We start from the raw sequence: 26,325 nt of genomic DNA, 5'->3' as shown, positions 1-26,325 counted from the left end.
TCACTATGCCCATCACAAAATACCTTGGGGTGTATTCTTTCTAAAATGGGGTCACTTGTGGGGTAGTTATACTGCCCTGGCATTTTAGGGGCCCAAATGCGTGCAAAGTAGTTTGAAATCAAAATCTGTAAAAAATGGCCGGTGAAATCCGAAAGGTGCTCTTTGGAATGTGGGCCCCTTTGCCCACCTAGGCTGCAAAAAAGTGTCACACATCTGGTATCGCCGTACTCAGGAGAAGCTGGGGAATGTGTTTTGGGGTGTCATTTTACATATACCCATGCTGGATGAGAGAAATATCTTGGCAAAAGACAACTTTTCCCATTTTTTTATACAAAGTTGGCATTTGACCAAGATATTTCTCTCACCCAGCATGGGTATATGTAAAATGACACCCCAAAATACATTGCCCAACTTCTCCTGAGTACGGCGATACCAGATGTGTGACACTTTTTTGCAGCCTAGGTGGGCAAAGGGGCCCACATTCCAAAGAGCACCTTTAGGATTTCACCGGCCATTTTTTACAGATTTTGATTTCAAACTATTTCGCACACATTAGGGCCCCTAAATTGCCAGGGCAGTATAACTACCCCACAAGTGACCCCATTTTGGAAAGAAGACACCCCAAGGTATTCCGTGAGGGGCATGGCGAGTTCCAAGAATTTTTTATTTTTTGTCACAAGTTAGTGGAATATGAGACTTTGTAAGAAAAACAAAATCACAATTTTCCGCTAACTTGTGACAAAAAATAAAAAATTCTAGGAACTCGCCATGCCCCTCACGGAATACCTTGGGGTGTCTTCTTTCCAAAATGGGGTCACTTGTGGGGTAGTTATACTGCCCTGGCATTCTAGGGGCCCTAATGTGTGGTAAGTAGTTTGAAATCAAAATGTGTAAAAAATGACCTGTGAAATCCTAAAGGTGCTCTTTGGAATGTGAGCCCCTTTGCCCACCTAGGCTGCAAAAAAGTGTCACACATCTGGTATCGCCGTACTCAGGAGAAGTTGGGGAATGTGTTTTGGGGTGTCATTTTACATATACCCATGCTGGGTGAGAGAAATATCTCGGCAAAAGACAACTTTTCCCATTTTTTTTTATACAAAGTTGACCAAGATATTTATCTCACCCAGCATGGGTATATGTAAAATGACACCCCAAAACACATTGCCCAACTTCTCCTGAGTACGGCGATACCACATGTGTGACACTTTTTTGCAGCCTAGGTGGGCAAAGGGGCCCAAATTCCTTTTAGGAGGGCATTTTTAGACATTTGGATCCCAGACTTCTTCTCACGCTTTCGGGCCCCTAAAATGCCAGGGCAGTATAAATACCCCACATGTGACCCCATTTTGGAAAGAAGACACCCCAAGGTATTCAATGAGGGGCATGGCGAGTTCATAGAAATATTATTTTTTTTTGGCACAAGTTAGCGGAAATTGATTTTTTTTTGTATTTTCTCAAAGTCTCCCTTTCCGCTAACTTGGGACAAAAATTTAAATCTTTCATGGACTCAATATGCCCCTCATGGAATACCTTGGGGTGTCTTCTGTACGAAATGGGGTCACACGTGGGGTATTTATACTGCCCTGGCATTTTAGGGGCCCTAAAACGTGAGAAGAAGTCTGGAATATAAATGTCTAAAAAAAATTATGTTAAATGGATTCTGTGAGGGGTATGGGGAGTTCATGTGAGATTTTATTTTTTGACACAAGTTAGTGGAATATGAGACTTTGTAAGAAAAACAAAAAATAAATAAAAATTTCCACTAACTTGGGCCAAAATAATGTCTGGATGGAGCCTTACAGGGGGGTGATCAATGACAGGGGGTGATCAGGGAGTCTATATGGGTGATCACCCCCCTGTCATTGATCACCCCCCTGTAAGGCTCCATTCAGACGTCCGTATGTGTTTTGTGGATCCGATCCATGTATCCGCGGATCCGTAAAAATCATACGGACGTCTGAATGGAGCCTGACAGGAGGGTGATCAATGACAGGGGGGTGATCAGGGAGTCTATATGGGGTGATCAGGGGTGATCAGGGGTTAATAAGTGACAGGGGGGGGTGTAGTGTAGTGGTGTTTGGTGCTACTTATTACTGAGCTGCCTGTGTCCTCTGGTGGTCGATCCAAGCAAAAGGGACCACCAGAGGAGCAGGTATATTAGACGCTGTTATCAAAACAGCGTCTAATATACCTGTTAGGGGTTAAAAAAAAAATCGCATCTCCAGCCTGCCAGCGAACAATCGCCGCTGGCAGGCTGGAGATCCACTCGCTTACCTTCCAATCCTGTGAACGCGCTCGCTCACAGGAAATCTCGCGTCTCGCGAGATGACGCATATATGCATGACTGTGCGCAGAGCTGCCGCCTCCGGAACGCGATCCTGCGTTAGGCGGTCCGGAGGCGGTTAAGGGTCCTTAGACACGTGAATTTTGCACTGGAATTTTTTTTTACCAGTAAAACAACAGAATATGGTTATGTTTTTGGGATTTATTTTTTAGAAGCATTTTTTCCTAAATTGCTTTTAGAACAGTTTTTCTTTAGCATTCTTTGGTCTCATGCACACGACAGTATTTTTTTGCGGTCCAGTGTGTCCCATGTTTCATATTTCCCATAGACCTTCAGCTAACATCTGGAGCCGGTGCTTTTCCAGTAAAAAAAAAAATAATGCAGTTGCTGAAAATGCGGCAAAAAATGCAAAAGGACAGAAAAACTAGCAAAAACTTTTGTTTGAAAGGAGCCTAAAGGATTAAAGTGATAGAATATGCGATGGTTGGTGGGGTCTGAACTGTGGGACCCCCACTAATCCTGCAGAGCTGTCTCCCCTTATTTTTCCCTGCACAACAGCAGTGGATGAAGCCGACCCTATCCCACTTGTATGCGGTGTGATACTCTAGGACAGTTGGGATCCTAGACGCCGGACCTCCATCGATCATAAAGCGAGGGCATATCCATCACTTTATAAGATGGGACTACCACTTGAAAAAGGCAAATTAGCCCAGCTTAAAGGGGTATTCCAACTAAATAAAAAAAGGTTGCAGTTGGATACAAATGGGTTAAAAAATAGCATAACTTATACTCACCTGACCGATCCCTCACCATTGCCGCTCTGACAGGTTCCTCTGAGCTCCACTTACTGCTCCTGTTCTCAACCCACCAGGAAATAGGAGTGAACGCCATTAAGCCAATCACTGGCTGCAGCAATGACTCGCCTAAGCCTGTGATTGGCTGACCGGCATTCCCGCCCATTTCCTGCCACGTTGGGATGTCAGCAGGAAGTGGAGCGCAGCTGGCCACATCTGGCTGTTAGGGCTCATGCACACGACCGTTGTTGTTTTGCGGTCCGTTTTTCAGGATCCGTTGTTCCGTATCAGAGTTTTTTCTCTCTCTGATTTAAGTCCTCTTCCGTTCCGTTATTCCACAAAACATATCCGTATGGTTTCCATATGCGATCCATTTTTTGCGGATCGGAAACGGAAACAGTAACTTATTAATCACCAAACACATGAGCAATATGGGCTGGGCATAGCATTTCTACGGTATGAAGGCGCAAAATACGGATGTGTTCCGTGTGCGTTCTGTATTTTATGCGGACCCATTGACTTGAATGGGGCCTCAGACCGTGATTTGCAGACAATAATAGGACATGCACTACTTTTTTGCGGAACAGAAATGGAATGCACACGGAGTACCTTCCGTTGTTTTTGTGGACCCATTGAAGTGTATGGTTCTGCATACGGTCCGCAAGAAAACCGGAACGGAAGCAGAAAGAAAAAACGTTTGTGTGCATGAGCCCTAGTGGTGACATGAGAAGAAGATGCTATATTGTTATATCATTTATATCCTACTGCAAACGTTTTTAAATTTTGGCTAGTGTACTCTTTAAAGACATTTTACACAGGGCATTAGGGTACTTTCACACTTGCGGCTGAGGATTCCGGCAGGCAGTTCCGGCAATCCTGACGCAAACGGATGGCATTTGTCAGACGGATCCGGATGCGGATCCGTCTGACAAATGCATTGAAATACCGGATCCGTGTCTCCGGTGTCATCCAAAAAAACGGATCCGGTATTTCTTTTTCTTTTTTTTTAAAGGTCTGTGCATGCGCAGACCGGAAAACCGGATTCGTTCTGCCGGAACACTTAATACGGCACTAATACACTTCAATGGAAATTAATGCCGGATTCGGCATTCCGGCAAGTGTTCAGGATTTTTGGCCGGAGAGAAAACTGCAGCGTGCTGCGGTATTTTCTCCGGCCAAAAAACAACCTAAGGCCTCATGCACACGACCGTTGTGTGCATCCGTGGCCGTTGTGCCGTTTTCCTTTTTTTTTTTTCGCGGACCCATTGACTTTCAATGGGTCCGTGGAAAAATCTGGAAATGCACCGTTTGGCAGCCGCATCCGTGATCCGTTTTTCCTGGCCGTGAAAAAAATATGACCTGTCCTATTTTTTTCACGGCCAACGGTTCACGGACCCATTCAAGTCAATGGGTCCGTGAAAAAACACGGATGCACACAAGATTGTCATTCGCGTCCGTGATCCGTGTCCGTTTTTTCCTATCATTTCAATGGCAAACTTGACTTAGATTTTTTTTTCATTTTTCATGTCCGTGGATCCTCCAAAAATCAAGGAAGACCCAAGGACGAAAAAACGGTTACGGATCACGGACCTACGGACCCCGTTTTTGCGGACCTTAAAAAAAACGGTTGTGTGCATGAGGCCTAAGAGGGACTGAACTGATGCATCCTGAACGGATTGCTCTCCATTCAGAATGAATTAGGATAAAACGGATCATTTTTTTTCTCGGTATTGAGCCCCTAGGACGGAACTCAATGCCGGAAAAGAAAAACGCTAGTGTGAATGTAGCCTTATTTGTCCAAATAAACGTTCATGAACATGGTAGCCGACACTACAGGTGAACGCTCTGTTTATGTTAATTGCACTTATTTGGGCCTAAAAAGTTTGTTTTAGTAACTACTTGGATTACCTTGTAATAACAATTCTGGAGCATCTATTCTTATGACTCTATGATGTGCGATTCCTCTATTATTCCTGCTATAAGTTATGAATGAATTGCCAGCAGTTTGCAATGAAGGTCCAGCTGGGTGTTACCAGTTGTAGGTGTGTCCCACGGGCAGCACTGATGGGATAGTGTCAGACTGTGCAGGGACCCCCCCTCCCCACACAACTGGTAACACCGGCCTGGACTTTAATCGCAAATTGCTGGCAATTCAGTCATAACTTCTAGCAGGAATAGCAGAGGAATGTCCCAACATTGAGTCAAAAGAATAGACGCTCCAGAATGATTACAGGGGGAATGCAAGAAGTTACTAAACCAGACATGTCCGCAGAGGCGAGAGGACTTCTTTAGACCTCATGCACACGGACATTGTGCAGCCGTTCCGTGCATTGGGGACCGCAATTCACGGTCCCCAATGCACGGGCAACGTCCGTGCGGCAGTCGGGACGGATCGAGACCTATTCAACTTGAATGGGTCTGTGATCAGTCCGCACTGCAAAAGAATAGAACATGTTCTATTTTTTTGCGGTGCGGAGGCACGGACGGAAAGACCACGGAAGCGCTCCGTAGTACTTCCGTGGTGTTCCTTGTCTCAGCTCCGGATTGCAGATCCATTCAAGTGAATGGGTCCACATCTGTGATGCGGGGAGTACATGGCCGGTGCCCACATATTGCGGACCTGCTGTTTGGGGACCGCAATACGGCCACGGCCAGGCAGCGGCCATGTGCATGAGGCCTTAAAGGGGGATTCCCAAAAATAACATTTATCCTCTCTGAGCAGTATCTGGTTTAGGATTACCAGTGGGAACCTCACAATCACTAGAACGGGGGCCCTAAGTCGCGGGTTCTGCCTCTCGGCTATTTTTGACACTCCCGTAGAAATGAATGGAGGGCGCCCTCCGCCACTTTCCAGGCTCCGTTTTATGGACCCGCACCTATGAGACAATGGGGGCATATTGTAGTGATATGCTCCCAATGTCCAAGATGGGAATACCCCTTTGGGCTCATGCACACAACCGTATGAATTTTCTGGTCCGCAAAACACGGATCTGCAAAAAATACAGATGACGTGTTGTGAAGTCCGTGTTGCATCCATTTTTTTGGCGGATCCATTGTAACAATGACTACCCTTGTCCGCAAAACGGACAATAATAGGACACAGTCTATCTTTTTTTACGGAACGGCCATGCGGACATACGGAAACGGAATGCACACGGAGCAATTTCCATTTCTATTGTTTCCTCATATGGGCCGCAAAAAAAAAATGGAACGGACACGGAAATGAAACGCGTTTGTGTGCATGAGCCCTTTTATTGAGTTTAACTATTGAGTGATCGCTGTAGTGCAGAAGATTCCATACAGTCAGTCTCCTGCTGTGGACTACGGCTGTAGCTGCGCCCATCTGGATTCGCTCTTAGGTCTCAGGCACATGAACGTATCCGTTTCACTGTGCACAAAACACGGATCCTGGGCAGACAGCCATTTTTAAAAAATCCTTGTCGAAACGTCCTATTCTTCTCCGCAAAATGGACGAGAATAGGACAAGATCTTTTTTTGCAGGGACGCGGATCATACACACAAATGTGGGAGGTACACGGTGGTCCCAATGAAAAGCGGTAAAATAATACGGCTGTGTGCGCGAGGCCCGAGAGAGCGTTTCTTCAGCCGCTGCAGTGAGCCTGGAGCTCAGTACCCCGGCTACGGAAAAACCATACACACCAAAGCTGCTGCAGAACATCCTAATAAAAGCCTCAGCTGCTGCAGAACATCCTGATAAATGCCTCAGCTGCTGCAGAACATCCTGATAAATGCCCCAGCTGCTGCAGTACATCCTGAGAAATGCCTCAGCTGCTGCAGAACATCCTAATAAAAGCCTCAGCTGCTGCAGAACATCCTGAGAAATGCCTCAGCTGCTGCAGAACATCCTAATAAAAGCCTCAGCTGCTGCAGAACATCCTAATAAAAGCCTCAGCTGCTGCAGAACATCCTGAGAAATGCCTCAGCTGCTGCAGAACATCCTAATAAAAGCCTCAGCTGCTGCAGAACATCCTGAGAAATGCCTCAGCTGCTGCAGAACATCCTAATAAAAGCCTCAGCTGCTGCAGAACATCCTAATAAAAGCCTCAACTGCTGCAGAACATCCTGAGAAATGCCTCAGCTGCTGCAGAACATCCTAATAAATGCCTCAGCTGCTGCAGAACATCCTAATAAGAGCCTCAGCTGCTGCAGAACATCCTTATAAATGCCTCAGCTGCTGCAGAACATCCTGATAAATGCCTCAGCTGCGGCAGAACATCCTGATAAAAGCCTCAGCTGCTGCAGAACATCCTGAGAAATGCCTCAGCTGCTGCAGAACATCCTAATAAATGCCCCAGCTGCTGCAGAACATCCTGATAAATGCCTCAGCTGCTGCAGAACATCCTGATAAATGCCTCAGCTGCTGCAGAAAATCCTAATAAAAGCCTCAGCTGCTGCAGAACATCCTGATAAATGCCTCAGCTGCTGCAGAACATCCTTATAAATGCCTCAGCTGCTGCAGAACATCCTTATAGATGCCTCAGCTGCTGCAGAACACCCTGATAAATGCCTCAGCTGCTGCAGGACATCCTAATATATGACTCAGCTGCTGCAGGACATCCTGATAAATGCCTCAGCTGCTGCAGGACATCCTAATATATGACTCAGCTGCTGCAGGACATCCTAATAAAAGCCTCAGCTGCTGCAGAACATCCTGAGAAATGCCTCAGCTGCTGCAGAACATCCTAATAAATGCCTCAGCTGCTGCAGAACATCCTAATAAAAGCCTCAGCTGCTGCAGAACATCCTTATAAATGCCTCAGCTGCTGCAGAACATCCTGATAAATGCCTCAGCTGCTGCAGAACATCCTGATAAAAGCCTCAGCTGCTGCAGAACATCCTGAGAAATGCCTCAGCTGCTGCAGAACATCCTAATAAATGCCCCAGCTGCTGCAGAACATCCTGATAAATGCCTCAGCTGCTGCAGAACATCCTAATAAAAGCCTCAGCTGCTGCAGAACATCCTGATAAATGCCTCAGCTGCTGCAGAACATCCTAATAAAAGCCTCAGCTGCTGCAGAACATCCTAATAAAAGCCTCAGCTGCTGCAGAACATCCTGATAAATGCCTCAGCTGCTGCAGAACATCCTTATAAATGCCTCAGCTGCTGCAGAACATCCTTATAGATGCCTCAGCTGCTGCAGAACACCCTGATAAATGCCTCAGCTGCTGCAGGACATCCTAATATATGACTCATCTGCTGCAGGACATCCTAATATATGACTCATCTGCTGCAGAACATCCTTATAAATGCCTCAGCTGCTGCAGAACATCCTTATAGATGCCTCAGCTGCTGCAGAACACCCTGATAAATGCCTCAGCTGCTGCAGGACATCCTAATATATGACTCAGCTGCTGCAGGACATCCTAATATATGACTCATCTGCTGCAGAACATCCTAATAAATGCCTCAGCTGCTGCAGAACATCCTTATAAATGCCTCAGCTGTTGCAGAACATCCTTATAGATGCCTCAGCTGCTGCAGAACATCCTTATAGATGCCTCAGCTGCTGCAGGACATCCTAATATATGACTCAGCTGCTGCAGAACATCATAATAATCCCATCTGCTGTAAAATGTCATGACTAATAACTCAGTTGATGCAGAACATCATAAGGGCTCATGCACACAAAAGTATTTTTTGTCTGTGTCCGTTCCGTTTTGCGGCCTGTATGCGCAAAAAAATAGAACATGTCCTATTATTGTCCATTTTGCGGACAAGGACAGGCATTGTTACAATGGACAAAAAAACGGATGTGACATGGACATCATTGATATCATCAGTTTTTTTGCAGATCCGTGTTTTGCTGACCGCAAAATACATACGATTGTGAGCATGAACCCTAAGGGGCTAGGGCCTAAGTCCAAAAATTTCGGATCTGCAAAACACGGATACCAGCTGTAAGCAAAATGGAGAACGGAACGGCCAGCCCATAATAGAACAGTCCTGTCCTTGTTCGTAAGGGCTCATGCACATGAACGTATTTTGTTTCCGTGTCTGTTCCGCTTTTTTGTCGGACTGTAAGCGGAACCATTCATTTCAATGGTTCCGCAAAAAAAAAAAAAAAGAAAGCTACTCCATGTGCATTCCGTTTCCGTATGTCCGCATGTGCGTTCTACAAAAAAATAGAACATGTACTATTATCGTCCGCATAACGGATATGGATAGGACTGTTCTATTAGGAGCCAGCTGTTCCGTTCCGAAAAATACGGTATGCATACGGACGCATCCGTTTCTTTTGCGGATCCGTGTTTTGTGGACCGCAAAATACATATGGTTGTGTGCATGAGCCCTCATACGGACAATAATAGGACATGTTTTGTTTTTGCGAAACGGACAAGCGGACATACGGAACACACATGGAGTCATTTCCCTTTTTTGTGGTCCCATTAAAGTGAATGGTTCTGCATATGGGCCCAAAAAAAAAAACGGACAAAAAATAGGCTTGTGTGAGCCCTAAGGACTGATGCACACGACCGTATGTATTTTTCAGTCCGCAAAAAACGGATTGGCTAAAAATACGGATGACGTCCATGTGCATTCCGTATTTTGTGGAACAGAACAGCCGACCCTTTATAGAACAGTCCTATCCTTGTCCGTAATGCGTACAATAATACGACATTTTCCTGTTCAAATACGGACATACAGAAATGGAATGCACACGGAGTGAGGGTCCATTCACACGCCCGTATGTGTTTTGCGTATCTGCAAAACACGGACACCGCCAATGTGCGTTCTGCATTTTGCGGACCGCACATCTCCAACACTCTCATAGAAAATGCAATTGCGGACAAGAATAGGACATGTTCTATTTTTTTCGGGAACGGAATTGCGGATCTGGAAGTGCGGATGCGGACAGCACATTCCGGCCCCATTGAAAAAGAATGAGTTCCACACATGTTCCGCAAAATTGGAACGGATGCGAACCCATTTTGCAGATGTGTGAATGGAGACTAACTTCTGGTTTTTTTTGTGGACCCATTGAAATAAATGGTTCCGCATACGGTCCGCAAAAAAAAAAAAAACTGAACGGACACGGAAAGAAAATACGCTTGTGTGTATGAGCCTCCCTAAGACCTAGTTCACACGATCGTTTTTTTTGCGACTGTACAGGCCATTTTTTTGTGTTCCGTATACGGAACCATTCATTTCAATGGTTCCGCATTAAAAAGAGAATGTGTTCCGTAAGCATTCCGTTTCCGTATTTCCGTTGAAAGATAGAAACGTGTCCTATTATTGCCCGCAAATCACGTTCCGTGGCTCCATTAAAGTAAGTGGGTCCGCAAAAAAAAAACGGAACACATACGAAAAAACAATAAGGCCTCTTTCACACTACAGTATGTCGATTTCAGTGTTTTGCGTTCCGTTTTTTCACGGATCCATTGTTCAGTTTTTTTGGTTCCGTTGTGTTTCTGTTTCCGTTCCGTTTTTCCGTATGGCATATACAGTAATTACATAGAAAAAATTGGGGTGGGCATAACATTTTCTATAGATGGTTTAGAAAAAACTGAATGGATACGGAAGACATACGGATGCATTTCCGTATGTGTTCTGTTTTTTTTGCGGACCCATTGACTTGAATGGAGCCACTGAACGTGATTTGCAGGCAGTAATAGGACATGTTCTATCTTTCAACGGAACGGAAAAACGGAAACAGAATGCATACGGAGTACATTCCGTTTTTTTTGCGGAACCATTGAAATGAATGGTTCCGTATACGGAACGCAAAAAACGGCCTGCAAAACGGGAAAAAAAACGGTAGTGTGAACTAGGCCTATAATATTGTATAAAGTTCCTGTAAAACATGGTAAATTCCATCCCCTACCACTAGATGTCACTAGAGCCCAGCAGCTCCCGCACTGGAGCGGCTCTCCCTTCCTCGGCTGGGATACAGCACATTATAATAGTAATAACAGTAATAATAAGTATATGAGATGGTGATGGCTGTTTACAGAGCTTTGTGTCCATTTCCTGTGCACTGTGACAACCCTGCACAATAGCCCCCATGTCTCTGCAGGCCCCCAGGCAGTCAGAGCCCCAGGGGTTAATGTGCCTTGCAGGGAGGGGTGCCTGGTGCGGCGCTGTGCATGTCCCCAGGCTGCAGGATAACACAGGGATTAGCCCAGTGACACAGGAAGCACTCTCTCCATAGCTGCTTCCTGTGCTGGGATCAGAGGAGGAGCTGGGGAAGCTACAGACCTTCTGCAATGTGCCCACACAGCTGCCTGGGACATGGATGTGAGCAGCCAGCAGCATGAGCCCACAGGACACAGCAGGTATGGAGCCCTGAGGGGGGACTACAAGTGCCAGCACAGCCACCTGGCACAGGCTGGAGGAGGGGAGGGGATCAGGAAGAACTTTTCCTTTTGTCTCAGGGTGAGAAGTTTGTTGTCCTCTCTCCCGGATACAATGTTGCAGGCTGCACTGTAATCCTTGGGGGCATATCCCAAATATTATTGTGTGGGAAGACCATGTTTAGATAATTGAGGTTCTGCAGCTGTTGTGGGAATACAACTCCCATCGGGTCATGGTTACTCTGCGGCTGGGACTTGTAGTTTTACAACAGGCGGGGAGATGCAGATTTCAGGTTCGGAGAGTGATTTATGAGAAGCCGTGTTCTGCTTTCTTGTCCTTCCTCATCGCCCTGCTTCTCCCTGCTCTGCCCGTCAGTGTGGTGGGAAAGCTGGGTGGCGGCGGTTTTGGCTGTTGTTTTGGTTGCCACCCTGCTTCTCCCTGCTCTGCCCGTCAGTGTAGTGGGAAAGCTGGGTGACGGTGGTTTTGGCTGTTGATTTGGTTGCCACCCTGCTTCTCCCTGCTCTGCCCGTCAGTGTGGTGGGAAAGCTGGATGACGGTGGTTTTGGCTGTTGATTCGGTTGCCACCCTGCTTCTCCCTGCTCTGCCCGTCAGTGTGGTGGGAAAGCTGGATGATGGTGGTTTTGGCTGTTGATTCGGTTGCCACCCTGCTTCTCCCTGCTCTGCCCGTCAGTGTGGTGGGAAAGCTGGGTGGCGGCGGTTTTGGCTGCTGATTCGGTTGCCACCCTGCTTCTCCCTGCTCTGCCCGTCAGTGTAGTGGGAAAGCTGGATGGCGGCGGTTTTGGCTGTTGATTCGGTTGCCACCCGGCTTCTCCCTGCTCTGCCATAGGGCTCATGCACACGACCGTATGTATTTTGCGGTGTGCGAAAACGGATCTGCAAAAAATATTAATGACGTCCGTGTGCATTCTGTATTTTGAGGAACAGAACAGCCGGCCCCTAATAGAGCCTCTTCTCCTTGTCCGTAATGCGGACAATAATAGGACATGTTCTATTTTTTTGAGGAAGGGAAACACGGAAATGGAATGCACACGGAGTAACTTCCGTTTTTTTTTTTTTGTGGACCCATTGAAATGAATGGTTCTGCATACGGTCCTTGAAAAAAACGGAATGGACACAGTAAGAAAATACATTTATGTGCATGAACTAGGGATCGACCGATATAGATTTTTTAGAGCCGATCCCGATAACCTGTGAGCGTTCAGGCCGATAACTTATACCGATATTCTGGGCATTTAGATTTTTTTTAAAATAAATAAAATCTTGCACAAATCTGTTTTATAATCTAAATGCAAACAATTACGCCCAGAGCTTTATAATAATATATAGCGCCATATCCGGCAGCACCACCACATAGCCAAGACAGATCCGTCTGGAACACCATTGAAAGTCAATGGAGGACGGATCCGTTTTCTGTTGTGCCAGATTGTGTCATAGAAAACGGATCCGTCCCCATTGACTTACATTGTGTGCCAGGACGCATCCGTTTGGCTCAGTTTCGTCACGTGGACACCAAAACGCTGCAAGCAGCCTCCAGAGCGGAATGGAGACGGAACGTAGGCAAACTGATGCATTCTGAGCGGATCCTTTTCCATTCAGAATGCATTAGGGCAAAACTGATCTGTTTCTGACCGCGTGAGAGCCCTGAACGGATCTTGCAAACGGAAACCAAAACGCCAGTGTGAAAGTAGCCTAAGATACCGAAAATCATGAATATCGGCCGATAACATCGGTAAATCCGATAATCGGTCGATCCCTAGCATGAACCCATACAGTGTGGTGGGAAAGCTGAGTGGCAGCTGTTTTGCCTGTTAAATTGGTTGTCACCCAGCTTTCCCTGAAACGGATATTATGCTTGAAAAGATTACCAGCCCAAGTCAGCAAAAGTCAGCAACCAGAGTGTTTGTTTTTTGTTCTAAATGACAATTTTTGTCGACTTTTGCGCAGTTCGTGGACAAAGCTTTATTATTTTTAAGTTACCAAAATAGTTTTTCATGTCATTGTTTTGGGTCAGTTATATATAGTTTTTTTTTCTGTTCCTCTTTTTAGTTTTTAACTGGGAAAAATACTAAAAACAAATAAAATACATTTATTGGTCGCTATTTAAAAAAAAAAAAAATTGAAATGCACTTAAAAATAAAGTGTGATGCCTAAGGCCAAGTCGGTCAGTGATTCCTCCATGTTTTTGTCCGTATGTGCGTTTCGTTTTCTGCTCCGTATTCCATGTGCACTGTTGCAGAGATTTCCGGATATTAGTAAATTTGCCGGGTCCGGAGTAATGTTCTCCAGGACAGGAGCGTCCTGCCTTTCTGTAAGGGCTCATGCACACAAACATATTTTATTTCGTTGTCCGTTTCGACCGCAAAAAAAAACGGAAGGTTCTCCGTGTGCATTCCTTTTCCGTATGTCAGTATTTCCGTTCCGCCAAAAAATAGAACATGTCCTATTATTGTCCGCATCACGGACATGGATAGGACTGTTCTATCAGGGGCCAGCTGTTCCGTTCCTCAAAATACAGAATGCACACGGATGTCATCCGTATTTTTGGCGGACCGCAAAATACATATGGTCGTGTGCATGAGCCCTAAGTGTGATTTCCGCCCCCCTCATATCTGTTTTGTGAGCTTCGGAGCTGAAAACAAACCTAGTGGGACGTAAGAGAAAGGACATCACAGCAGAATAGTCCTGGCAGATTTCACAGAAGGGAAAATCCCTCCTGCTTGTGAGAGAAATGCATCTATCTGTGCACCTGAAACAGGGAATACTATGGCTGAAAAAGACATCAGGGAAGCCCAAAAAAAGCCTATGTCTGGCAATTGCATACACTGCAATTCCTTAATACACTCGAATTACCGGGATTACTTAAAAAATATAGCACAGACCATTTTATGGCAGCCTGGCGTTGCTGCTACATTGGCTGAATGCAGACTACCATAAACATCAGCATTTTTACACGGGTGACCACGTGTATTCCTGGCTGAAATTCACATGAAATTCTTTCCCAAATTGCGCCCCTTTGATCCCACGATGGTTCACACGCTCGCAGTTGTCGTTTGAAGTCTGCATAGCAAATCGACACATGTGGATTAGACCTCTTTGAATGGGAATAAATCCTTGTGCGGATCCGCGGTGTGTCAAACTGCAAATTCGCGGAGGAAATCTGAGAACCGGTTTCGGATTTCTGACGTAGATTGTCTGTCTAAACAAAGCCTAAGGGCTCATGCACACGAACATATATATATATTTTTTTCCGTTTTACTTTTTTACAGGTCCGTATGAGAACCATTCACTTCAATTGGGCTTGAAAAAAACGGAAATGACTCAGTGTGCATTCCGTATCCGCATGTCCGTTCCGCAAAAAAAAAAAAATAGAACATGTCCTATTCTTGTCCTTTTTTCCGGACGAGGATAGGCATTGTTCCAATGGATCTGCCAAAAAAACGGATGTCGTCCGTTTTTTTTTCTTTCTTGCAGATCTGTGCTTTGCGTACCGCAAAATACATACGTTCGTGTGTATGAGCCCTCTAAACGAGTGTGGTTTCCAATGCTGAAGTTTAGGGAATTTAGGGAAAATTTTATTTTTTGGAGCCACAGACCATCCCTTTTCCTCATCGATACCGCTGTGTTCGTAGTTCGCGCTTCGTCCTCTTGATGACGTCACAGAACCAGTGCCACCCTGAATTTGCAGGTAAATATTCTGACCCCCCCCCTCATGGTGTTAAATATTTGCCCATGTGTCTTGCAGGAGCCCTCTCTACGTGCTGTTGGCGGACTGATCTGCTCTGAGCTTCTGCGCGGACTCTCACCTCGCTGCGAATACGCCACAGACATTCCTCGCAGGTACGGAATGCTTTCTGCCATATGAATTACAATCCCAGTGCGTCCATTGTCTACGGTATTTGCTGATCCCGATGAAGTGCTCTCGGCGTAAATCTGCCAGGTGCATCTGCGGAGGTCGCGCCACGCCTCATTCCAGCCTTATCGCCTCGCGGTCTCTGCCTATGCTGCTCATTATCGGACAGTAAACAATATATTGGGATCGGATGTTACATGGGAAAAGCGTGTACAGATAAAGACCTGCGGCCCATATGGACTGCACACGTAGCGCAGATTAGATAACGAAGAGAGGAAGGATGAAAACCGTATTTATCTGAGCCATTATTCTCGCCTTAAAGGGGTATTACAGGATTTTTTTAACGCATGACCTATCCTCCAAATAGCTCATCAGTATCTGATCGCTGGGGATCCGGCACCCAGGACCCCTGCCGATCAGCGGTTTTCTCAGTTGCGCTGCGGCCTTCTCCCTGCTCACCAAGCACAGCGCCATACATAGTATAGTGGTCACGTTTGGTATCACGCTCAGCCCAATTCACTTCTATTGGGCTGAGCTACGCCTAGGCCAAGTGACCGATGAACATGACATTGCCAGATCTAGGGGCTACTGCGAGTGCCCGTGCCTTCTCAAACAGCTGATTGGCGGGGGTCCCGGGTGTCAAATACTGATGACTTATCCAGAGCATAGGTCAGTAGTTAAAAAAATCTGGGAAAACCCTTTTAAATATGTTACATTTTCATTTAAATAAATTTTTTGCATTGTGCCGAATTTAGAAGGGATGCTGTTCATCCAGGGCCTCCTGGTTCATGTCTTACTGTGACAGGTATAGAAGCAGAGCAGCGGGGGGAGGGATGTTACCAAGATAAGTCATGGAGATTTCTGTGGCAACAACTATAGACGGAGTAATGGTGGGCATTAGGAAATCCTGGTAACTCGGGGGCATACGTGATGCTTTTGAAGGTAGAAACTAGAAATGCGTGTGGTGTCTGTTGCTCGGCCACGTCGCCGCCATGATGCGGCCTTAAGATGTGCAGGAATAAGGGTTCGCTAGAAATCGGTGCAGCAGATGTTTGTTAAAGGGATTGTCCAGTTTAGAAAACTCCTTTTCATGCATCTTATTAAAGGGCATCTGTCAGCAGTTTTGTACCTATGACACTGGCTGACCTGTTCCATGTGCGCTTGGCAGCTGAAGGCATCTGTGTTGGTCCCATGTTCCTATGTGCCTGTATTGCTGAGAAAAATGCTGTTGTATCATATGCAAATGAGCCTCTAGGAGCAACGGGGGCGTTACCATTACACCTAGAGGATGCAACTGCCGCGCCCTCTGCACTTTCATTGACAGGACCAGGCAGTGTAAACCTCATCACGCTTGCCTGGCAATGTCAAAGTGCAGAGGGCGTGGAAGTTACAGAGAGAGCTGAGCCTCTAGGTGTAATGGTAACGCCCCCGTTGCTCCTAGAGGCTCATTTGCATATAATAAAACAGCATTTTTCTCAGCAATGCCGGCACATAGGAACGTGGGACCAATACGGATGCCTTCAGCGGCCAAGCGCACATGTAACAGGTCAGCCAGTGTCATAGGTACAAAACTGCTGACAGATGCCCTTTAAAGGATTCTGGGGGGTGGGGGGGGGGGGGGTGTCTATTCAGGATACGTAGCTCTTGATCAGAGTGGAGGGCGGCTAATACACATTATACTTTTGTCAGCCGACATGCTAATGTATGTAGGGAGCTCCCCCCCCCCCCTGCCCCCGACAGATAATACTGGGGGAGAGAAGGATCAGGTGGAATAGATATTTTTGTCAGGTCGCTCTGTTCTCCCAGGAGATGACCCGTTGTCCGGCAGCGTCTGTCTCCGCTCTGCCCGTATAATACACAGACACGTTCAGCCGAGCTGGGAAGGATTCTTTACCGGAACATGTATACATCAAAATTTGTGTGCGTTGTTCCTCTTCTTGTGTCACCCGTATGGACCGCGGGGTCGTCTGGTTTGTGTCTTTCCTGCCCCTTGGACAGGATGGGTAGAGATTTCCTGATCTCATGAGAAGCAATCTATGAGTGTGGGATAAGGGAAGCAGCAGTCCTATATATTAGATGGGAGGGGGGGGGCTGCCTGTGTGCTGCAAGGAATGTGAAGAATTTCTTATTCGGAGAATTGCATCATTAATTCTGGATTTTTTCAAAATTTTAAAAATGTATATTTTTTTTTTTTTTTTTTTTGCGAATGGCCTCCAATACCCTATAGGTTTGGTAAATCCACAACTCCCATCATGCCCTGACGGACTCTTGCTGGAGGGTCACGGCTCCTTGTGAGGGGTTGTCCCACAAAAAATATTCAGCAGTTTTAAAACCACCACCTGGATCTGAACGCTTTTCTAATTACCAGTAAATAAAAATTGACCACAACCACTGAGTTATTCAGTAAAATATCTGTACAGCGCCACCTGCTGTTTGCTGTTTTTATTATTTCTCTGTCCACCTCACTGAGATGGCGGCACATGCTCAGTTCCATCTTTCAACTGCCTCCTGAGCTGTGATAGGTAGAGAGCTGTAGCAGAATGAACACGCCCCCTGAGCTGCAGCAGAAAGGACATGCCGCTAAGCTGACAGCTTGGTATAAATCTAGCAGAGCAAAGAGGAGATCTCTGGGTCCATGTGAGGTACAGGGCTGGTTCTAGCTTTGTTAGAAAAAGTGTGTCATGTACTAGATTATATATGCTTTTTATTTTTTACATTAGTCATGGGACAACCTCTTTAAGTGAATGGTGCTGAGCTGCAGTACCACACACAGACACATCAATGAGAGTGGCGCTGTGTTGGGTACTACAGTAAAGCGGTCATCAATGGTACCATGGATTGCCTGTATGATTGGCCCCCAATATGTGAGCTGTGGGGGGTCCATCCCTTTAGTACCACCACTGATTACCAGTACAAAACGCTTCCCCTCATTTACTGCGCCAACTGGTACAGCACCCTTGCTACTGCATCCAAGCCCCAATTTCAGGTCGAGCTGCAGTACCACACATAGAACAGGAGTGGCGCTGTGTGCCTAAATAAAAGACACATGGTCCCTTATTTCTACAGCTGTACCGGAGGTGGGACTCCCACTGGGAATACTTTGATTGCCTAAGATGGGCATAGTCCTCTAGTGTTAATATCGGAGGCCATCATCTATGGGGCCCATAAAACATAACAGGCCCTGCAGTAACCGTCCATGTCTGCGTGATTGTCCTTTTTACTGCAGCCTATCCTCCATCAAAGGTTATTGACGCCTTCAGGGGCGTATTTTTATAATGGCGTTTTACTTATTTCGGGCAACAAATCATTCAGCCATTTCTGAGAGACAGGGGTTAAAAATCAGTCTGTTTACACGCTGTCAAAGTATGTTTTCTTTGAATCCCATCATGTGACTGCTCATGTGTAGCTCTTATCTGTAATCTCCTGACCTCCTAAACACTTATTTAATCCATATTCATATCAGTTTGATAAGAACTGAGCTCTAATGAGTGTTTGAGGTCAGGAGATAAGAGCTACACATGAGCTGTCAGATGATGGGATTCAAAGAAAAGAGACTGTGACAACTTGCAAACAGACTGATTTTTAACTACTTTTAGTTGAACATTTTTAATAAAATTGTAATTATTTTAAGCCCAAAATTAGTAAAATGCAATCATAAAAAAAATTGCCCTGAAGGTTTCCATAGCCTTTAAGGAGGTATCCTGGTTACATTAAGTTATCCCCACCATCCACAGGATAGGGGATAACTAGTAGATCAGTGGGGGTCTGACCGCTGGGACCCATACCAATCACAAGAACGGGGGCCCCATACCCCCTGAAGTGAACTGAGCGGCTGGTTGGGCATGCTTGCGGCCACTCCCTTCATTTCTATGGTAGGTGAGCGCTGTAGGTGAACTCCCATAGAAATGCCCAACCGGATGCTCCGTTCATTTCAGGGGGATGTGGTCCTCATGATCGCTAAGGGTCCCAGTGGTAGGACTGTGGATAGGGGATAACGTAATGTACCAGAATACCCCCTTTAAGTGAATAGTGCTGAGCTGCAGTACCGGACCCAGCCACAGGAGTGGCGCTGTGCTGGATAATACAGTAAGCAGATATATCAAATACAACTTTTGACTTTGGCTAATTCACCGAGGGCCGCATCTTTTCCATCCCCTCCACTTGCGTCGACGTGAACAGATGCTTTGACACGGAGTCTTTAGTGAGCGCTCAGCTTTTTTTTTGTGTTTTCCCAATTTGCTGCAAGGCAAAAGGATTAGGTTACAAAAGTGAAAACTTTTTTTCTCTCCGTCTCCTTTGTTGTGAATTCCTCGGACTGAATGGTTGTCATAATAAAAATTAAAAAGAAAAGGTCCCTTCGATTAGATTCGGTAGAATGTGCGATGCTGGAACATGTCACCATTGTGGAGATGGCTGAAACGCGTTTCGTGTTTGCGTCTGTCAAGTCATTGTTCTTTTGTGTCTCTGATAAGTCTGATGAATAAAGGCGCGATGGTTTTCCAGGGTTGGGATGTGCTGGATAGAACGTCTCGGAGGATTTGGCAGGCGCTTGGTATTACCCGGCGAACACCGCTTAAATCTTTCTCCAGCCGAGCCGCGCAATACTGAGAAAATAAAGCTGGCACCCTGACAAATGTCTGTTTGTCTAACGCTAATGTTCTGCAAATGTTACAATTTGTGCCGGCAAAATAATATTCTTAACTAATTAGAGATGGTCTCCGAGTATTGAACAAAAGCCAGATTTTATTTATTTTTTTCAAAAAGAAAAGGGGAAGGGCTTACCACTCGGACTCTTTAATACGTTTTTGTATTGACTGCGGTATCTAAATACGCCGTTTTCGTCTTTTGCATATCAACAATCTCGTCTTATTGGGTTACAGGTGATGTTGCAGTGCGAAAAACGTACCTGTGATGATTACATCTCATTGGCTGTCTTGACTAGATTCCTCAGGGGCGTGACCCTCTGTAAAATTTGCATTAAAAAAAAGGATCACATGATTCGGTGGTAGATAAATGTTCTTCCTGCTTGAATTTGTCCTGAATTTACGGGACTGTCCCTGATTTTCAGAGACAGACCCAGCAATTTTGGGCTGTCCAAGGCTGGAAATGGGCGGGGCTAGCATTGACATCACCCATAAATGGGTGTTACTGGGCGGAGTCGGGGTGAGGCCCCGAATTTATCAACTTAAACATTGCTAAGTGTGCCATTGATGATGTCATTCTACATAGGAGGACAGCCCAGAGAAATGATGAGGCCTACGCATTCATGGTCACACCTTTTTGTTTTAAAGGGGTCCTATGAGTTAAAAAAAAAAATGGGTGAGAATATCAGAACTTTTACTCATGGACTTCAAGTGAATACCAGACTGCAATATCAGACCCAGCCTGAGGAGAAGAGAGGCGCTGGAACAAAGTAACCATTCTTTTTTTAAACTCTTATAAGTTCTATTTAAAGGGGTAGAGCAAGTTTAGAAAAACATGGCTGCTTTCTTACAGGAATGTGGGTTGGGGCGCGCAGTGAAGTTTAGCTCTGTCGAAGTGAAAAGGTCTAGGCTGCAATACAACAAACAACCTGTGGACAAGAGTGGTGCTGTTTTTGGAAGAAAGCAGTAGGACCCTCTGTTAAAGGGGGTTTAAAAAAAAAAAAAAGAAGCTATACTCTCCCTCGCTGCTCCCCCCCCCCACCCCACTGCTGCCGTTTCTATGCTGCACTGGTCCCCGCTACTCTTCACTCACTGGTCCTGACTCTACACACCAGAAATGCCAGAAAAGACCTGTCCAGCCAATCACAGGCTCTGGCGAGTCACCAGTACGGCCAATGATTGGATAAGTGGCTTGTACCATCCTTTCTGGCCAGGACCAGGAGGTGGAGAGCAGCGGGGACCGGAGCAGAATCGCAACGGCAACAGTGGGGGATCGGTGAGGGCGAGTATGGCTTATTTTTATATTTTTTTTTTTTTTTTTTTTTTTAACCCTCTGTGAGACATATATAATACCGCTGGACAAGCCCATTTAACTTGCTGAAATCAAGAGTGGATCCCATCTTTCCTGCTTTCCTCCGATGGGATCTGATTTGTTTTAGTTTTCTACTCTTCTGCACCTCACATACATAAGTATCTTCATGCAGGCTCCATATGTTTCCAGGACCCCATACATTTTATATCAGCTCCACCGCTGGGACCCGCACCTATATCGAGAACGGAGCCCCGAAAGTGAAGGAGAGCGCACTGCGCATGCGCAGCCGCCCTCCATTCATTTCTATGGGGCCGCCGAAAATAGCCGAGCACTGGCTCGGCTATTGCTGTTTGACGCATAGAAATGAATGGGAGCATGGGGATTAGCGCTTGGTGGTGGACGGACCCCAGGAAATCTGGGGTCCTCCAGCCACAGCGCTCCCCGCTCCGTTCTCGATATAGGTGTGGGACCCCCCACCCATCAGACAATGGGGGCATATCCTAGCAATATGCCCCCATTGTCTAAGATGGGAATACCCCTTTAAAGGGGTTTTCCTTTCCTCCTATATTGATGAATTAGGCTACATGCACACGACCGTATGTGTTTTGCGGTCCACAAATTGCGGATCCGCCCAAAAAAAATAAAAACTGACGACATCCATATGCCATCCGGATTTAGTTTTTTTGGCGGATCCATTGTAACAATGCCTAAAACGGACAAGAATAGGACATGTTCTATTTTTTTGGTGGGGCTACAGAACGGACATACAGATGCGGACAGCACACGGTGTGCTGTCTGCACTTTTTGTAGACCCATTGAAATGAATGGGTCCTCATTTTATCCGCAAACAAAACGGAACGGACACGGAAACAAACAACGTTCGTGTGCATGTAGCCTTATTCTCAGGATAGCTCATCAATATCTGATCAGTGGGAGGTTCTGAATACCATCACAGATTTAACTGCCAGAATTTGTTTTGGAAAAATTACATCCGGTTTTGCAAAAGTTTACATCCGGTTTTGCTGGTGGATTTCCAGCGCAAGGGATCAAATCCGCTGCATAAACCATGAACACTCATCTGCTATTTGGGTACTGTAATACGCTTCTTTACAGTTCCACCACATGTGAACATACCTTTTTAAAGAGCAGCTGTCCGCAGGATCAACCCTATTAAACCAGACATTACCTGGTAGAGTTGATCCTGCTAATTAAAATGATACCTGTCTTGTGAAAATCGGTTGCGGGGTTCCCGAGAAAAAATACTTTTGTTCTTACTACAAGTGAGGGCTTCACTGCACTGAGGGGCGTGGCCAGCACTGGAAAGCTGATGAGTTAAGCCCCGCCTCTCTGTGCAGTGAAGCCCTTATTTTGCATAAAGAATAATAGTCTTATTTCTTGGGAACGCTACAACCGATTTTCATAAGACAGGTATCATTTTAATCAGCAGAATCATCCCTACCAAGCTATATATCTAGTTTAATAGGGTTGGTAAAGCTGACCATTGACCTTTTAAGTGCAAAAAAAAAAAAGACTTCTTCTACAAGTAGCCGGCGACAACAAGCAGCTGGATCGTGTCTTGGGTTTGTTCTTCCTCCGGCAGTGGGTGAACATGCTTAACCTATTATGTATGGCTTTTATACTACTTGCGAGCAAGGTCAATGTGGCATTGAAGTGAATGCTAATGAAATACATCGGACAGAATGCTGCAAAGCGTTTTCGCTAAACCGCGGTCCCCCCTCCCCTCGCCCTTTGGGATGGTTTCGGAAAAGTTTGCAAGCTGTAAATAATTGAGAATAAAGTAAAAAATCACAATAAGAGATTTCTTGGCTCGCAGATGTGTATAATTTCATGGTATTGGCTCCATGCATATGGTTTACCAGCAATTGAAGACAGGTTTTGGCTAGAGGAAATGGGGGCAAAGTAGCTGCCCTCAAAACTCTGCTAAATAAATATGTGGTTCATTATGTCCGTCCACAAAGAATTAGAATCCTGTCACCAAACACCTCCTTTTGTCATTTAAATGTTTGTGTGTATGTATATAAAATCCCTAAAAGCGTTCTACCGGACACCATACATTTACAAGAGGTGCCTCTTTCCAAATTTACTGAATATGAATCTTCTCTTCATTCTAAATGTAAATGGGGGCGCTGTTCCATGGATGCCTATGGAAAAATGTTTTGACTCTGGCAGTGGTGGAAAGTGGTACTACAAGTTACAAATTTGGTAGAAAGTACCTACCAGTATATGCCACAAGGGGTGTGTTGTTGACTACTTTTTGGGAGCCCCCCAAAAAATGCCTACCTCCTATTATGGGTCTTAGGAAGTATAGAAGTCCATGGGCCTTAAGTGATGTATGATTTACGGTTTGTTTTTAGTAGTATGGTATTCGGGGCAGAGCCAGGAATCCTTGACTGTCTGGATACTGGGATGCGAGCCCCATGTGTGGTCAGCCCTCACCTGTCAGTGTGCGTTTTTTTTATATATTTTTTCTAAATAAAAGATGATAGTTCCCTTTAAGAAGAATTTTAAAATGAGTAGTAAGATTTATCACAGGCCCTCATCCTACTAATCCTATAATGGGTCTTATCGCAGCTTTCTGCCCCCCCCCCCCCATCCTTATCCTGGCTCTTAATTATTGAGGGGCCCGTTATATATTCTCCTATATGCCTTATGTCTTTTACTCTATTCACATCCAGAGCTGCACTGAAAAATCTAACAGTAGATGCATTAAAAAAAAAATCGGGCTACAACATAACTTTTACTCTGTTCACATACAGAGCTGCATTACAAAAATCTAACCGTACTTCTGGGCTACATTGTCTTTTACTGTATTCACATCCAGAGCTGCATTAAAAAATCTAACAGTACTTCTAGGCTACATTATGTATTTTACTGTATTCACATACAGAGCTGCACTGAAATCTAACCGTACTTGTAGGCTATATTATGTATTTTACTGTATTCACATCCAGGGCTGCATTCAAAAATCGAACTGTACTTCTGGGCTACGTCGTGTCTTTTACGCTGGGTTCACACCTGAGCGTTTTACAGCGCGTTCCTACGCGCTGTAAAACGCACAACAGGCAAGAACCAATGATTCCCTATGGGAATGGTTCTCACCTGGGCGTTTTACAGCGCGTACGATCGCGCTGTAAAACGCCCGACGCTCAAACAAGTGCTTGAGCTTTTTTTTGGGCGTTTGTCGCGCGTTCCCGCACATAGATATTCGGGAACGCGCGACAATGTGTGAACGCCAGTCTCTGTATGGGCGATTGTAAACGCCCGTACAATCGCGCATACAGAGCACTCGTTTCAGAACGCTCAGGTCTGAACCCAGCGTTACTCTATTCACTTCCAAAGCTGCAGTCAAAAATTGAACAGTACTTTTGGGCTATGTCATATCTTTTACTCTGTTCACATCCAGAGCTGTGTTAAAAAATAAATAAATATCTAACCATTGCTTCTTGGATTCCTATTATGAAGTACAGTCTGTGGTGCTGTATGGGGGCAGCAGACAGTTTCCAAAGCTGAAAAGTAGCAGAATTCTGAATGCAGCTCTTGAAGTGAATGGAGTATTATACAGAGTGTAGCTCAGGTAAGGGGCCCATTCACTGGATATGTTTGCAGCAGAGGTGCAGTGTTCAAAACCACATTGTGTTTGTCTGGCCGACATTACGGGGTTAATAAAGCACATACAGTGCCAGTCTCCACTGCCGCTGTGGTCGTATTCACTTAAACAACATCTGTTATCAGTTTGGTGGGGGGGGGGGGGGGATAAGAAGGGGAAAATATTGTAACCAAAATCAATTTTTCACAAAATGTAATCTGAAAGGTAAAAGAAAATGATTTGGTGGAGAGAAGCGGCGCCTCCTAATGAGCAGCCGGGTAATAGGTGCAAAGTATCATCGGCGCAATATCTGATCTACGGGGTCACAGGTCAGCGTTTGATCTCGCAGCCTAAGGATTTACGTCTGGCAGCACCTCGTTATATCCGGAGGGTTCTCCTCTGCCGCTCCTCCTCACTTCTAATTTAAAGGCACCTTCCATACAGGACTATTTATATTAATCTACCCCCCCCCCCCCCAAAATAATACCTGCTCCTGAGCTGTCCGTTATAGAACCGCTTCACTAAACCTCTGTATCTCCCGTAAACGGCTGCTGTCCCGGAACTCTTTAGGGCTCTGTCCCTCTCTTATTCCTCTTGGGAAATTATGATTATTTTGACAGTGGTTGTTACCATTCCACTTGGTGCTGACGACCCTGATTGGATTGCGTAGGTACACTCGCCATAAAGTGGTAACACCCAGGTGTCGGCTTAGGCTACTCTCACACTTGCGGCAGAGGATTCCGGCCGGATCCGTCAAAACGCATGCCAACTGATCTGGATCCTGATCCGTCTGACAAATGCATTGAAATGCCGGATCCGTCTCTCCGGTGTCATCCGGAAGAAAAACGGATCTGGCATTTATTTGTTTTTCAATTTTTTTTGTTTTATATTGTTTGCACCCTTTTCGTATTCGCCATAGCGCTGTAATGATAAATAATATTAGATATCAGCGTTTTTCTGTTTCTGGGGGTGGCGTCTGTTACGGGCCGATTCCTCTCAGGTTGTAGCCCAGATACTTGCTGCCTCCATGTTGCTTTGTTTGTATTGACTTAGTGTTTTTAGGGTGGGGGGGGGGGCAGAGGAATCTCCTGTGAATCCCCTCCTGGCATCTCCACCAGTACACAGGGCGATCGGGGAGGATCAATATTTACCAGGGACACAACAATGGCGGAGGAGAGAGGAATGCGACGTCTCCTACAAGCCTCTGCCACATGTAGCTGAAGACGTAGATGTGACCCCCCCCCCCCTGCCTTGTGTATCTTCGGATGTGTTTGGAGTAGACAATGATAGATGGGGCTTGTGGTGTGAACCGCTGTGTACATGAGAAATCGGCGACAACAACCACATGGATGGGCGGCCGGGTGTGGGGATCCATGGCTCTGCAGATCTTTGTGTGACATTTCCGCTTTATGTTCAAGAACTCTGCTTGCTTTCAGTAAATGGCATCGTGCTCTTTTTAATCCGCAGGCACATAGGAGTGGTTTCTACGCAGTCTGACCC

The 26,325-nt window shown here is 45.7% G+C and overlaps 1 protein-coding gene across 1 annotated transcript in view; it reads left to right on the top strand.

The window, feature by feature from the left end:
• The first annotated feature begins 11,249 nt into the window (after positions 1 to 11,249).
• Positions 11,250 to 26,325, top strand: part of DISP1 (dispatched RND transporter family member 1) — a 63,037-nt gene continuing 47,961 nt past the window's right edge. The window contains exons 1-2 of the mRNA XM_044289786.1: positions 11,250 to 11,373; positions 15,156 to 15,250. The gene's annotated coding sequence lies outside the window, so the exon portion shown is untranslated. The remainder of the gene's footprint in view (positions 11,374 to 15,155; positions 15,251 to 26,325) is intronic.

Source organism: Bufo gargarizans, chromosome 4 (assembly GCF_014858855.1).
Source record: "Bufo gargarizans isolate SCDJY-AF-19 chromosome 4, ASM1485885v1, whole genome shotgun sequence".
Taxonomy (NCBI): Eukaryota; Metazoa; Chordata; class Amphibia; order Anura; family Bufonidae; genus Bufo; species Bufo gargarizans.
The sequence above is the reverse complement of the archived record's forward strand: the minus strand, read 5'-3'. Positions and strand labels throughout refer to the sequence as shown.